We start from the raw sequence: 14730 nt of genomic DNA, 5'->3' as shown, positions 1-14730 counted from the left end.
CAGACGTTGCACATTGTTAATCACTCACGGCGGCGTAAGAAATGTTGACAACATATATAACGCCGTCACTACACCGCTGTGACACCGCCACAAGCATGTCTTCACGTGTACACGTTGTCACTACGCCGCCTACATGACATCTTAAAACCCATGTAAAATTAGTAGGCATCCACTAGCTTGGTTATCCATATCAGTAGATAACATCTCTGTGTATTTGTCAGACTCCACCCCCCATAGTCTATGACAGTCGACTGAACGTGTATACTGACGCGTCGCGAATACGGGTATAGGAACAAGTACTAAGTGTCATCATCTTGGTAGTGCCATGCATGCATTCCTTCAGGAAGTTACAGATAATTGTGGTCAGTGCTGGTCAACAACAGTAACTCCTTGTGCAGTTTAAAACATTGCACAACACTGAGTTGTATTTCCCCCTGATCACTGTTGTTTTAGTGATGTACACTACATGCCAAAGCTGTGTACTACGTCAATAGTTCGTCAGCTAAAAAGGCAAATAAATACACTGAACACGTTTTTTTAAGATTAGCACAAACTACTTACATGTATAATCAGGCTCTGCTGGTTGGTGGATGCTGTTGCTGAGGAAGTTAGACAGAGAGACACAGCTCTAACAACTTGGGTCAATCTGGTTAATAATGTCTAAACCTGACAAAAATGTGTAAAACTGTCAGGAGAGGACTTGTTGCTGTAATATCTTTTGGCTGCTTGCCATATCTCTCTACAAATGTAATCCATTTCTGCCTGACTCCTGGGTTTCTGGGGAAACTGAATAAAGATGCAGTAACAACGCCGTAGTTGGCTAAATGGATGTCAATTTCATTTGATTCATGCTATACAAGACACTTTGCATTGGGAGGAGAATTCAATAGGCAACCTGTTGTCATTGTTGAGTAACATGGTACATGTTACAATCCCACTTCGAAACATTACAGAAATTGATTCCGTGTGTTGGTTAGAGTGGAAAGTTATTTTGAATAGTGCTAAAAGTGTTTTCCTGAAAATCTTCTAACTTCATGGGTTTCGTTACCTTAAACAATATACCAGGATGAAACGGTTAATGATGGTCATTAGGCCTTTTGTTCCTGTCACCACACCTATGGAATGGGCGTCTCTTATTGTCCTTCTCTTATAAATAGAAGTATACAACTGTAGACTTGCCTAGCAACCAGGTTTCCCTTCCATGCACATTTTGAATATAGACAATTGGATCTCTGAAATCTGTGTCCTTATATCCTTTATATTGGACAAATACTCAAGATGATATTATGATGAAACACTTTTGGGTTATAAAATATGTTTGTTTTTAAAAAGCTATATCTCTCCCTAAAAATGACTGGTATGGTATGATTGCTGGTGCCAGATGTGATGATTCCAGCATCTCAGGAACAATTGACTTCCTGGCATTTTCACCAAACAGTCTCTAGAGTTTACAGAGAATGGTCAAATAAAAAACATTCAGTGAGAAACACCTTGTTAATTAGAGGTCATCAGATGAGAATGGCCAGACTTGTTCAAACTGACAGAAAGGCCACAAACAGTCAAATAACCGCACTTTACAATGGTGGTGTACATAAGGGCATCCCTGAATGCACAAGGTTGAACCTCAGAAGGAGCCAAAAAGGGGGTCATACCTGACACTTGATAGCTATACCTAATGAAGACCCAACAATAAGGTGAAAGCTGAATGTCTCCCTTCCAAGACAAAGGCTAGATAAAATAGAATTTGAGCAAACTTACAGATCTCTCTGGAGCTCGTGTCCTGCTCTGTCTGGTCTATGGTAGCCATAGGTCGTGCTAACTATAGGGCAAAAAAACTGAAAGCAGTAAATTACTGCAAAATGTTTTACATTTAGGAGACAAATGTAGTGTTGTGAGTGCATGCAGTTTTGTATTGTCCCCTGTAGTATAAGAAAACAACACTGACATTGCAAGCGGGACGCCCTACCATCTACAAACCCGATTCCAAAAAAGTTGGGACACTGTACAAATTGTGAGTAAAAAAGGAATAGAATAATTAAAAAATCTCATAAACTTATATTTAATTCACAATAGAATATAGATAACATATCGAATGTTGAAAGTGAGACATTTTGTAATGTCATGCCAAATATTGGCTCATTTTGGATTTCATGAGAGCTACACATTCCAAAAAAGTTGGGACAGGTAGCAATAAGAGGCCGGAAAAGTTAAATGTACAGATAAGGAACAGCTGGAGGACCAATTTGCAACTTATTATGTCAATTGGCCACATGATTGGGTATAAAAAGAGCCTCTCAGAGTGGCAGTGTCTCTCAGAAGTCAAGATGGCCAGAGGATCATCAATTCCCCCAATGCTGCGGCGAAAAATAGTGGAGCAATATCAGAAAGGAGTTTCTCAGAGAAAAATTGCAAAGAGTTTGAAGTTATCATCATCTATAGTGCATAATATCATCCAAAGATTCAGAGAATCTGGAACAATCTCTGTGCGTAAGGGTGAAGGCCGGAAAACCATACTGGATGCCCGTGATCTTCGGGCCCTCAGACGGCACTGCATCACATACAGGAATGATACTGTAATGGAAATCACAACATGGGCTCAGGAATACTTCCAGAAAACATTGTCGGTGAACACAATCCACTGTACAATTCGCCATTGCCGGCTTAAACTCTATAGGTCAAAAAATAAGCCTTATGTAAACAGGATCCAGAAGCGCAGATGTTTTCTCTGGGCCAAGGATAATTTAAAATGTACTGTGGCAAAGTGAAAAAGTGTTCTGTGGTCAGACAAATCAAAATTTGAAGTTCATTTTGGAAAACTGGGACGCCATGTCACCCAGACTAAAGAGGACAAGGACAACCCAAGTTGTTTTTTGGTAATGGACACATCTATAAAATGTGTTTCAGACCTAAATGTGATGTAATCAATACGTCAGTAATTACATTTCATCTTTTTACTTTCACAGGACCTGAAAAATGCATTTTAATATGGGCTTCAAAATATATTTTGTAATGTATTTTCTATAATTGCTAAAATATATTTATTTTCCATATGGGGTGAGTTGCCCCCTGGTCTGAAAAGTCATCTCATTTCACTTTCTGCCGTGCTGTGAACAACGTTAGGTGCAGATGAGCATGTCCTTTGCTGCTCAATGGAAGAAATAGTATCAGAGCATGTTAAAATACTTCTTAAAACTCCAATGGCTCACTGCAAAGTGTTCGTCTCATCTCTGTCCATGCTGATCGCGACCTGAACATGTCCCTGCTCGAGTTTCTCAGCCAATCACAGGGTGAGGTTGACAGCCAATCACAGCATGAGAAATGTTCTGCCATCCGTTTCTACTATACTCCTTCCGTTTCCACTAAACTTTCTCTCACACACACACATTCTTCTCTCACATACATATATTTTCTTTACACATGCATACATTTTCTGCTTATATACATATATTATTTAAAATTGTGACTGCATGTGCATGAGATCAAACATGTATGAATATGTATGTTAAATATAGAAATATGAGAGAGAAATATATTTGTGTGTGAGTTAAAATATAGAAATATAAGAGTAAAATGTATGAATGTGTTTGTTAAAAATATATTCTTATGAGAGAAAAAACTGTATGTATGTTAGAGTGAAAATATATGTATGTGAAAGGAGAATGTACATATGTGAGGGTGAAAATGTATGTATGTGAAAGAAAAATGTATGTATGTATGTATGTGTGAGAGTGAAAATATATGCGTGTGAAAGGAGAATGTATGTATGTGTGAGAGTGAAAATATATGCATGTGAAAGGAGAATGTATGTATGTGTGAGAGTGAAAATATATGCATGTGAAAGGAGAATGTATGTGTGTGAGAGTGAAAATATATGCGTGTGAAAGGAGAATGTATGTATGTGTGAGAGTGAAAATATATGCGTGTGAAAGGAGAATGTATGTATGTGTGAGAGTGAAAATATATGCGTGTGAAAGGAGAATGTATGTATGTGTGTGAGTGAAAATATATGTATGTGAAAGGAGAATGTATGTATGTGTGAGTGAAAATATATGTATGTGAAAGGAGAATGTATGTATGTGAAAGGAGAATGTATGTATGTGAAAGGAGAATGTATGTATGTGAGAGTGAAAATATATGTATGTGAAAGGAGAATGTATGTATGTGAAAGGAGAATGTATGTATGTGAAAGGAGAATGTATGTATGTGAGATTACCAGAATGAGTAAAATGGTTTGTTTTCAATCAGCATTAATCTGGACAGAACACATCTTTTATTAATAATGAGTCACTTACACTTGTCCTGTTGGCACCTAGGGAGACAACGGATTCCAGAAAAATATCATAAAAAAGTCAAACATTTAACTTGTAGCTCATTTAAGGAATCATAATTAGGAAAGTCCGTTTGAGGTGTCGATTTTAGGTGTTGATTCCTAGTCTCATTGAAAGCATTCAGTTTGAAGCATTCAGGTGCTTTTCTTTAAGAAATTAAACATGCACACCTTTTTAGGTGGACTCACATTCATTCACTCTTCTTCAAATGCGGACAATAGAAAATACTTTCATCCTCCCTGACGTTATTGCCAGCATTTGCATGATTCCTCAAATGACTTGTGGGTGCAAATGTATTGTTATATTACAGCATTTACATTTTGCTGTATTGTCATTAAGTTCAGCAAAATACAACCAAACATTAGACAGCTATTACATTCTGATGCTCAATTCATTCTCTAGCTACCTAGCTTAGACTTTGTAATGTTTTACAAACAAATAGCTAGGTTGGCCGGTATTCAGTATCATACGATACCATCCTAGAGATTGAGTTGGTATGTATCCCCACATAAAAAAAAAGTATTAAATAAATATATTTTACATACCTGCTCCTAAATCAGCTGAAAGGATCTTTAACATGATTCGCCTTGTAAATCCTCTTCCTCTTTGCGGACATAGAATGGGTTGGTGTAGAGGGGTTTTGGAAAATTGGCACTTTGGTTGCAAACTACAGAGTCCCTTAGGGGTTATGGATTTTTTTTTTAAAGACAGCCAAATCTGCTTCTTCAAACCATTCCCTAACATATTAAACTTTCTGTTTTATTCTCTAAATGTTTATTAATTCCCTAAATTCTTTCAAAATGCATTTCCTCACATCTCATATATTGAGTATAAATTTGAAGAGTAATGCCATAATATAAATGTGTAGGACTGATGCTTAATGTTGAATTAATTTCTTAAATTGGGAAACTAAATAACTGAAATCACAAACAACCTATCCTCATGTCATGACTGCCAATACTTAGCAGATCAAATGTTAACTTTGACATCAATGAATTTAGTGCCTTGGATTTATGGGTAATTGATGCAGAAACTAAGGATCACAGCTTTTTTAAAAGATATGTACAAATGGATGACTCAGCTCAACCACAAAGCTGATTAACATATTTGTCTTTTTATATACAGAACTAACAAGCATGTACGATGTGTCCCAGACTGACCCATGTTCAGGCTCATTACTTTAGATGCCATATAGAGTCGGACCTAAAACGCCCAGAACATTCTTTTTTTTTATTCATCACTCCAATTATTCTGTCTAACTCCAGATGTTCAGACCTTTCATATTTAGAGGTGCATGGCTTTAACTAACAACTATCAAAAAATAGCCTCGATGTCCAGTGCTTGGAGAGTAGACATGCAGATAATCACAGACACTAGTCCAGTGACATGCGATGCTGAATGACAACAACTCAACTGCTTTAAACGTAATATGGCTTATGCGTTAGGTACAAGACTTCAAACAACATGATCTGCAAACCAATACACCCTAAGGTGAGCTTCTGTTGCCAAACTGGGAAGGAGAGACTAGCCACTACGCAAAGGACAAGATGTATTTCAAATTATCTTACACAGTGGGTAACATCTGAACTGTTTACATGCCAGACTAAAAGTCCCCTCAGTCATGTTAAGCTTTGGATGTCATATAAATGTACTACACATGGGATTTGTCCAGCAAGTGGAAAATAAAGGTGATTTGGAACAATGTTCTGCTTCACTCGTCTTCACCACTCCTTACTGTAAATTTCTTTCTTTTTACATTTGGTTTTATCCACCAGATTTAAACCCACTGTCAAAATGTTAGTCTTTTGGTTACAGATTTTTTAAGTCTGTAGATTTCCATCTGTAGATGTCTAAAATTGTGTGAATTACTATCTGTTAATAAGCAACTGCTTGATATGGTTAGGGTCGGGTTGTGAATATGACTTATGGTAAGGGTTAAGGCAGTGACACCGACAGGGGGACAACAACCGTGAACATTGTCCCGGGCCCAGGCCTGGGGGGCCCATTTGGTTGGCTTAAATATAATTATTAATTAGCCTGTCAATGTTAGGGTGCAGTACTTATACCCTAACACCAGCACCAACGCTACTATGTGGTCCATAGGAGAGCAAAGTTTGCTTACTGTAAAAAACTATAGTATAATGGCACCTAGAGACCAGGACGACAAGCTGACTTGCTTCCTTGTCTACTACAGCATACACTATGAAAACAGCAAAGAAGCGAAACAAGACATAGGCCAACTCTCTAAAGCTGGTTACCAGGAACCCTAAGCCAACAGGTAATTATATTTTTCATATTCTTATTCAGAGCGTTATTCTCTATCAGGCATTGGTGCGGAACCGCTTTCTGACAGGTCAGTAATTGTAAAATGCTGTAATTGTTTGTTTCTTTACTGACAAAATCCTATCTAGTGCAGCTATAAGAAAAGAAAATCTAATTTACCCAACATGTATTTGTCTAACTGCAGTAGCTATCTTGCCAAAATATTGGCACCATGCAACTAAAACAAAGAGTACAGAAATGGAAGGGAAAATCTAAAAAATTATGTGAAAATGTGTAGCAGTTAAGTAATGGCTGATTGTGACGGAGTTGGTTATGAATTGCAAAGATGAAACAACAAAACGTTTATGGCCTATTTTTTGGACAAAAATATAATTACTATTTATTTATTTTTTGGCCTTTAGTTTGGGTCCTAAACATTCAATTCTGTCCCTGGTTTAGATTAGGGTGAGGGATAGTCAATAAATAAATGTCAGAGCATGCACAGAAACAATTTGGGACTCTTAAAATGAACATATAGAACAAAAAGTGATTTACATATTTAACATAATAACCTATAATATGTAATGCATCTGTACCAAGATTTCCAACTTGACTCCTTGCTCCAAAAATATTAAATTCTCATTTTGACTAAAATGTCAATCATAACACTGGTGGGCAGGGGGGTCACCAGGAATCCTGGGCCCCTTGAAAAGATACAGTGGATATAAAAGGTCTACACACCCCTGTGAAAATGCCAGGTTTTTGGGATGTAAAAGAATGAGACAAAGATAAATCATGTCAGAACTTTTTTCACTCTAAATGTGAACTATAATGTGAACAATTCAATTGAAAAACAAACTGAAATCTTCAAGGAGGAAAAATTAAAAACCTTACAATAACCTGTTTGCATAAGTGTGCACATCCTCTTATAACTGGGGATGTGGCTGTGTTCAGAATTAACCAATCACATTCAAACTCATGTTAAATAGAAGTCATTACACACCTGCCATCATTTAAAGTGACTCTGATTAATCACATATAAAGTTAAGCAGTTCTTGTAGGATTTTCCTGACATTTTCTTAGTTGCATCTCAGAGCAAAAGCCATGGTCCGCAGAGAGCTTCCAAAGCATCAGAGGGATCTCATTGTTGAAAGATGTCAGTCAGGAGAAGGGTACAAAAGAATATACCATGGAACACAGTGAAGACAGTCATCATCGATTGGAAAAAATATGGCACAACAGAGACATTACCAAGAACTGGACGTCACTCCAAAATGTACGAAAAGACGAGAAGAAAACTGTTCAGGGAGGCTTCCAAGAGGCCTATAGCAACATTAATAAAGGAACTGCAGGAATATCTGACAAGTACTGGCTGTGTGCTACATGTGACAACAATATCCCGTATTCGTCATATGAATGGGCTATGGGGTAGACTTTTCTTACAAAGAAAAACATCCAAGCACGGCATCCAAGTCCCCCAAAAGCACATGGGAAAATGTGTTACGGTCTGATGAAACCAAAGTTGAACTTTTTGGCCATAATTCCAAAATGTATGTTTGGCGCAATAACAACACTGCACATCAGCCAAAGAACACAATTCCCACAGTGAAGCATGGTGGTGGCAGCATCATGCTTTGGGGCTGTTTTTCTTCAGCTGGAACCGAGGCCTTAGTCAGGGTGTAGGGAATTATGAACAGTTCCAAATACCAGGCAATTTTCACACAAAACATTCAGGCATCCATTACATAGCTGAAGATGAAGTTCAACTTGTAGTATGACAATGACCCAAAGCACACATTCAAATCCACAAAAGCATGGCTTCACCAGCCAGAGCATAGACCTGAATCCAATTGAACATCTTTGGGGTGATCTGAAGAGGGCTGTGTACAGATGTTCTTGCAATCTGATAGATTTGGAGCGCTTTTGCAAAGAAGAGTGGGCAAATACTGCCACCTCAAGATGTGCCATGCTAATAGACTCCTACTCAAAAAGACTGAGTGCTGAAATAAAGTTTAAGGGTGTGCACACTTATTATGCAACTTATTATCACCCCAAATATTCCAGTAAACTCTGTTTCTGTTAAGAAAATGTATATTATTGAGAGTACCAATGCTCAGTTTATTGAAGCCATAGCTATTTCTCCAACAATAAGTGTTGAGTCAGTTGTACTCCTGGATAATTTTAATGCCAAAATATTGAATGTCATGGATCGTGTTGCACCGGTAAAGGTAAAGAAAACTATGAGCAAACAGAAAACATCATGGAGAACCACCATGATGGTAAGCGCCTTGAAAAGAGAATGTACGAATGCGGAACATAAGTGGAGGAAAACTAAACTTCAAATCTATAAATCAATAAACAAAGCCTTGGTAGCTTCAACAATGAATTACGCAGAGCCAGACAGCAACATTTATTGGAAATGATCAACAAAAATATCAACAATACCCACTCTCTATTTGTCATGGTCAACAAGCTTACAAACCCAATAAAGCAGATAGCATCAGAACTCATGTCCACTGTGAAATGTAATGAATTTGCGTGTTTTAGACAGAACATTAGAATTACAAAGTCTAACAAATGACATTACCTCCACCATGCTTCACAGATGAGCTTGTATGCTTCAGATCATAAGCAGTTCCTTTCTTTTTCCACACTTTGGCCTTTCCATCACTTTGGTAGAGATTAATCTTGGTCTCATTAGTTCATAAGATTGTGTTCCAGAACTGTTGCGGCTCATCTCGGGTACTTCTTTGCAAATTTCAATCTGGCCTTCTGATTCTTACTGCTGATGAGTGGTTTGCATTTTGTGGTGTGGCCTCTATATTTCTGCTTCTTCGAAAAGTGGATTGTGATACCTTCACCCCTGCACTGTGGAGGTCGTTGGGGATGTCAATAACTGATGTTTTGGGGTTTTCTTCACAGCTCTCAGAATATTACTGTTGTTTTCCTTGGCCGACCTGTTCAACATCTGTTGCTCAGCACACCAGTAGTTTCTTTCTTTTTCAGGAAATTCCAAATTGTTGTGCTTGCTATGCCCAATGTTTGTCCAATGGCTCTGGTCGATTTTCCTTCTTTTCTCAGATTGACAATGGCTTGCTTTTCTCCCATAGACAGCTCTCTGGTCTTCGTGTTTGTTTATCCTCTTTAACAAGAAATGCAGTCTTTATAGGTTTAAACCAAGGATGGGAACTTAGCAGAGCTATTTAATGTTTGAACAATCAACCTAAAAGGCAACACCTGAGCATCAAGAAACATTTGTCAGTCACATGTTCCAATAGTTTTGCTCACTTGAAAAATTGGTGGTATGTCCTGAGTTGTTAAACACATCTAGATGTGAATACCAGGAAATAAAAGCTGAAATTCTGAACATAATCATCTTTCGATCTTAAACCCAAATGTTTCAGTGAACAACAAAAACCAAGGAATTTGCCTTACCGTTCCAATACTTTTGGAGGGGACTGTATATGGCTCTCGAACCATATGACAACAGCTCAATAGACTCTGTGTCACTGTATAGAGCACATAAATACCTGGATGAACCAAAATTGTCTACAATTAATTAATTAATTAGATTATTGTGATTGGCAACAAAAATAAAAGAACAAGTATTAGTAAAGAGCTGGATTCTTGGGTCCTTAAAACCAGGGATCAAGTGCGTAATATAGGTGTTTTGATAGACTCAGACCTCACATTTAACAGTCATCAAAGCGGTCACCAAAACAACATTCTATCATCTAAAAAATATAGCCAGAATCAAAGGCTTGGTGTCCCAAAAAGACCAAGAGAAGCTCAACCCTGCTTTTATCTCTAGTAAGGCTGACTACTGTAATGTCCTCTAAACTGGACTCTCAAAAAAGACTTTTAAACAACTGCAGCTCATTCAGAATGCTGCTGCTAGAATGTTAACCAAGAGAACAGAGCACATCACTCCGGTTCTTAAATCTTTGCATTGGCTTCCAGTCAGTTACACAATAGATTTCAAAGTGGTGCTTTTAGTTTATAAATCTCTGAATGGTTTAGGACCCGAATACATTTCTGATATGTTTGCAGAATATAAACCAAGCAGATCTCTAAGATCCATGAACACAGGTCAGCTGGTAGAGCCCAGAGTCCAAACTAAACATGGAGAAGCTGCGTTTCGCACTTATGCTGTACAAAACTGGAATAAACTACCAGAAGATCTTAGACGTGCCCCAAACGTATCCATTTTTAAATCCAGGTTAAAAACAATTATCTTCTCATGTGCCTATGACTGAGCACCGAAACGTAACCACAATGTTTAGCCTTATAGCTTCCTATGTTTTTATCAAGTTTTTTATATCTTTATATATTTACTTATTGTATTTTTTACTATGATGATGTATTCATTTGTTTTGATGTTTTCATTTGAGTATGTGTTATGTTATTGTACTTTCATATATTTTTCTTTGTAAAGCACATTGAATTGCTTCGATGTATGAATTGTGCTATATAAATAAACTTGCTTGCTTTGTCTCATTCTTTTACATCAAAAAAGAATGGGGTGTGTAGACTTTTTAGATTTACTGTATATGCCTGGGCCCCCTCACTTAGCCGACTTGGACATTGTTACAGTCAGTGGGCCCTGCTAAACCATGGACCCGGTGAATCACACCCACAATTCCCCCTGTTGGCCGTGGACTTGAAAATAAGTAAAAATAACATGACAATCCTAGATACTTTGAGGAACTTGATACAAGCCTAAATATTGATCCATAGTAAAATGGACCATAAGACACTACAGTAGATAACGGGATAGCATTGAGTTATCAAATTACCTTACATTATGATTCTTAACAAAAACACTACATCATTTCATACATTATGTATTATAACTGCACTCATAGCTTATATTCATCATATAAAGATTTCCAAAGAACTTTAAAGCAAAAAATAAAAAATACAAAAGAAAAAAGCACAGCAATAAAGTTTTACACGGCCTAAGTTACTTTAAATCAGTCAATCCTTGATCCCATCAACCTTTAAAAAAGGATTTGGTAAAAATGCTTTCATATCTGAATTTCAACATGCATAATTATTGCCTTCTCTAATGTACGTGTTTATATTTACATATAAATAGGAGGTTTTTAGTACAGTACTGTGCCATTCTCACAGTTCCACCTTGGACCCTGCTCCTTGTGGAGACATCCCAGCTTCGTCTCTCTTCGTCGATGGCCTTCTAGCTGCCATCGTCCCGTTTCCCTTCTGCACATGAACGCATCCCCAGACTGTCTTATCACACACCTGTCCCCTCTTCCCTCATTCCCATGTGTATGTATCTATGTCTCCCTGTTACCCAGTGTCTTTGTCCAGTGTTGTTTAGTGTTACTCTCTAGTTATATGTGTGCTCTTTAGAAAAGTGGTTACATGTTTGTTTGTAAATACCAAGTTTTACCAAGGGCAGATGCTGATTTTGATTTTGTGCTTCTTCTGTTGTCTTTATGAATTTCCTTCTGTGTGCTTTCATACACAGTATTGGAAGAACTCTTGGTGTGAAATAAAACACTGTTTTCGACACCACCTCTACCCTCTGGTACCTGCCTGTACACATTGTGACAGACATTTACCCCCTACCCCTTGACCAATAATCTTACACAACAATGCACAAGAAATACAGCCTGCCTAGTTCAGTGCAGTATGTACCATATTTAACTTCATATTAAATTGTATAACACTTCTATGTTATTGATTCTCTAATTAGGGTGAAAACCAATAAATACAGTAACTATAACTAATCTTATTTTCAAAATGACAATATACTGTGTAATCAGAAAGAAAACGTTGCCCACACCATGATTCAGATGTAAAACGTTTATAAATGTATTAAAGTTCTGACTGCTAGCTGCTTTCATATTAATGTCTAATCAGACATTCTAACCATGACAATAGTAGAACAATATTACCGGTCTTTGCGGCATTTCCTCTTTGCCTTATGCTGGAGGGCTTTCTTGGGTGCCTAAGGAGAGGAAACAAGATATTTGAATAAGAAGTAAGACCATGTTACCATTATAGTAATGCTTGTGTATTTATTTTTTGTAGTTTAGAAAATTTCATTGACTGATTGTGCTCTTTCATATTGCCACAGCATACCTTCAGAGGCCTTTTGAGGGCGATCTTACAACAACATAAGGTCCAGAGCAGGCAGGCGCCAAGTAATAAACCCCAGGAAGCCTTCCACCCACTGCCTTCCATCCATGCCAGTGGTTCCTGGGCCAGTGGCTCAATGTCCAGAGCTTCCTGGGTCAGTGGTTCCCATGTCAGAGGCTCCAGGGTTAGGGATTTCATGTCCATAGGTTCCTGGGCAAAAGGTTCCTGGGTCAGAGGTGCCTGTATCAGGGGTTCTTGGGTTTGGGGTTCCTGGGTAACCTTGGTCAAGGGCTCCTGAGTCAGTTGTGACTTAGAAAGATTAACTGTTTTCATGGTTTTGGCTAATAAGGATCCTAATCTAAAATCTACAGTTTTTGGTAGTTTTTTTTGTGGTTTGATTCAGTATTGATCAGAGGTGGGGGACTCGAGTCACATGACTTGACTCGAGTCTGACTCCAGTCACAATTTTAAGGACTTGTGACTTGCTTGATTAAAGTATGAAAATGACTTGACTTGACTTTGACTTGAGAACAAATTACTTGAGACTTGACTTGAAGTGGAATACTCGACAATGACTTGAACTAATAAAAAAAAAAACAGCAATAAAATTATTTTATATGTTGTGACATCAGCACCACTAATCAGCGTATGTGCCTTTAACGCTGCACAATTCAAACCGCGCCAAACATGGCAGACAGTAACGTTAGTCGAGCTCCATAAATAGTATCGTTTGGATACAAGGACTTTGAACTGGACCGTGTGAATAAAAAAAGATTTGCCAGATGCAAAATATGCAACAACGTCAAATTTCATTCGTTATTTTAAGAACCACAAGGAAAGGTAATCTCTTTATATTCAGTTGAATATGAGCGGGCATGTATATTATTACACGTTGGCTATAATGTCTGTATTAAATGTGGGCATTTTCAAGTGTTTGTGGACTGCGTGTGGAAACTAAAAAGCATTGTGCTTACACCATAACAGTTAACTTTACTGCATGAAAGGCTAACATGGAGGCGCCGATGTGATTACTAGCACCTAAACATTTCGAAGAGTTTTTTTTTTTTTACTCATACAGCGTAATTACATATTAGGCAGTTTTTCAGTCACAATAATTAGTTTATAAGGTTGTTATTATTAGCCCTTATTATATGGATTGGCTGAATTCCAGTGCAGAATGCGTGTTATTTCTTGATAACAGACCGTTGCCATGAAAAACAGCGCATTACTATGGACGCAGCAGGATTCTAACCAAAGACGGAACGGACTATTTTCTTTAGAGGAAGCAATAAAATCGTTTTTAAATCAATAAATTCCTTTTGAAATCAATCTTTTGTGTCAAATTATAGATTTATTTGGTAGGTAGCCATGTAATAAGCGGGATAAGGTATAGCGAGGCGGTTGTTATAGCGAATACAACCCCTTCAGGCTGATTCAAGATCCCTCCGCTTTGTCCCCCCAAAAAATTGTACCGCGGAGGAGAAAAATATTTGATTTTGAAATCGAGCTTCGCACCGAGCGCATGTCAGAAACAGAGGACAGTATGTGTGTGTGTGTTCATCTCTTTAGTACTGTGACTTGACTTGACTTGAAACTTATAAGGACTCGACTTGACTTGCTTAGTATGAACCCTTGACTTGACTTGACTTGCTTGATTTATCTGAACTGTGACTTGAGACTTGACTCGAGACTTGATGGTTAAGACTTGAGACTTGCTTGGACTTGACCATGTGTGACTTGTCCCCATCTCTGGTATTGATTGATTTCACTGGGCGTAGGGACAGGTTCCTGGTGGACCACCCTGGGTGTAGGGACAGGTTCCTGGTGGACCACACCGGGTGTAGGGATAGGTTCCTGCTGGACCACACCGGGTGTAGGGATAGGTTCCTGCTGGACCACACCGAGTGCTGGGAGAGGCTCCTGCTGAACAATAACTGGGGTTTGATCTGTTTCCTGGGCCTCTCTGTTCCTCAGGTGGTTCAGGGATCTAGTGGTGGTCTTAGCTGTGGTCTCTGTTAGCTTGACCCAGCAAACT

This window comes from Esox lucius, chromosome 4, assembly GCF_011004845.1.
Source record: "Esox lucius isolate fEsoLuc1 chromosome 4, fEsoLuc1.pri, whole genome shotgun sequence".
NCBI classification, from domain to species: Eukaryota; Metazoa; Chordata; class Actinopteri; order Esociformes; family Esocidae; genus Esox; species Esox lucius.
The sequence above is the reverse complement of the archived record's forward strand: the minus strand, read 5'-3'. Positions refer to the sequence as shown.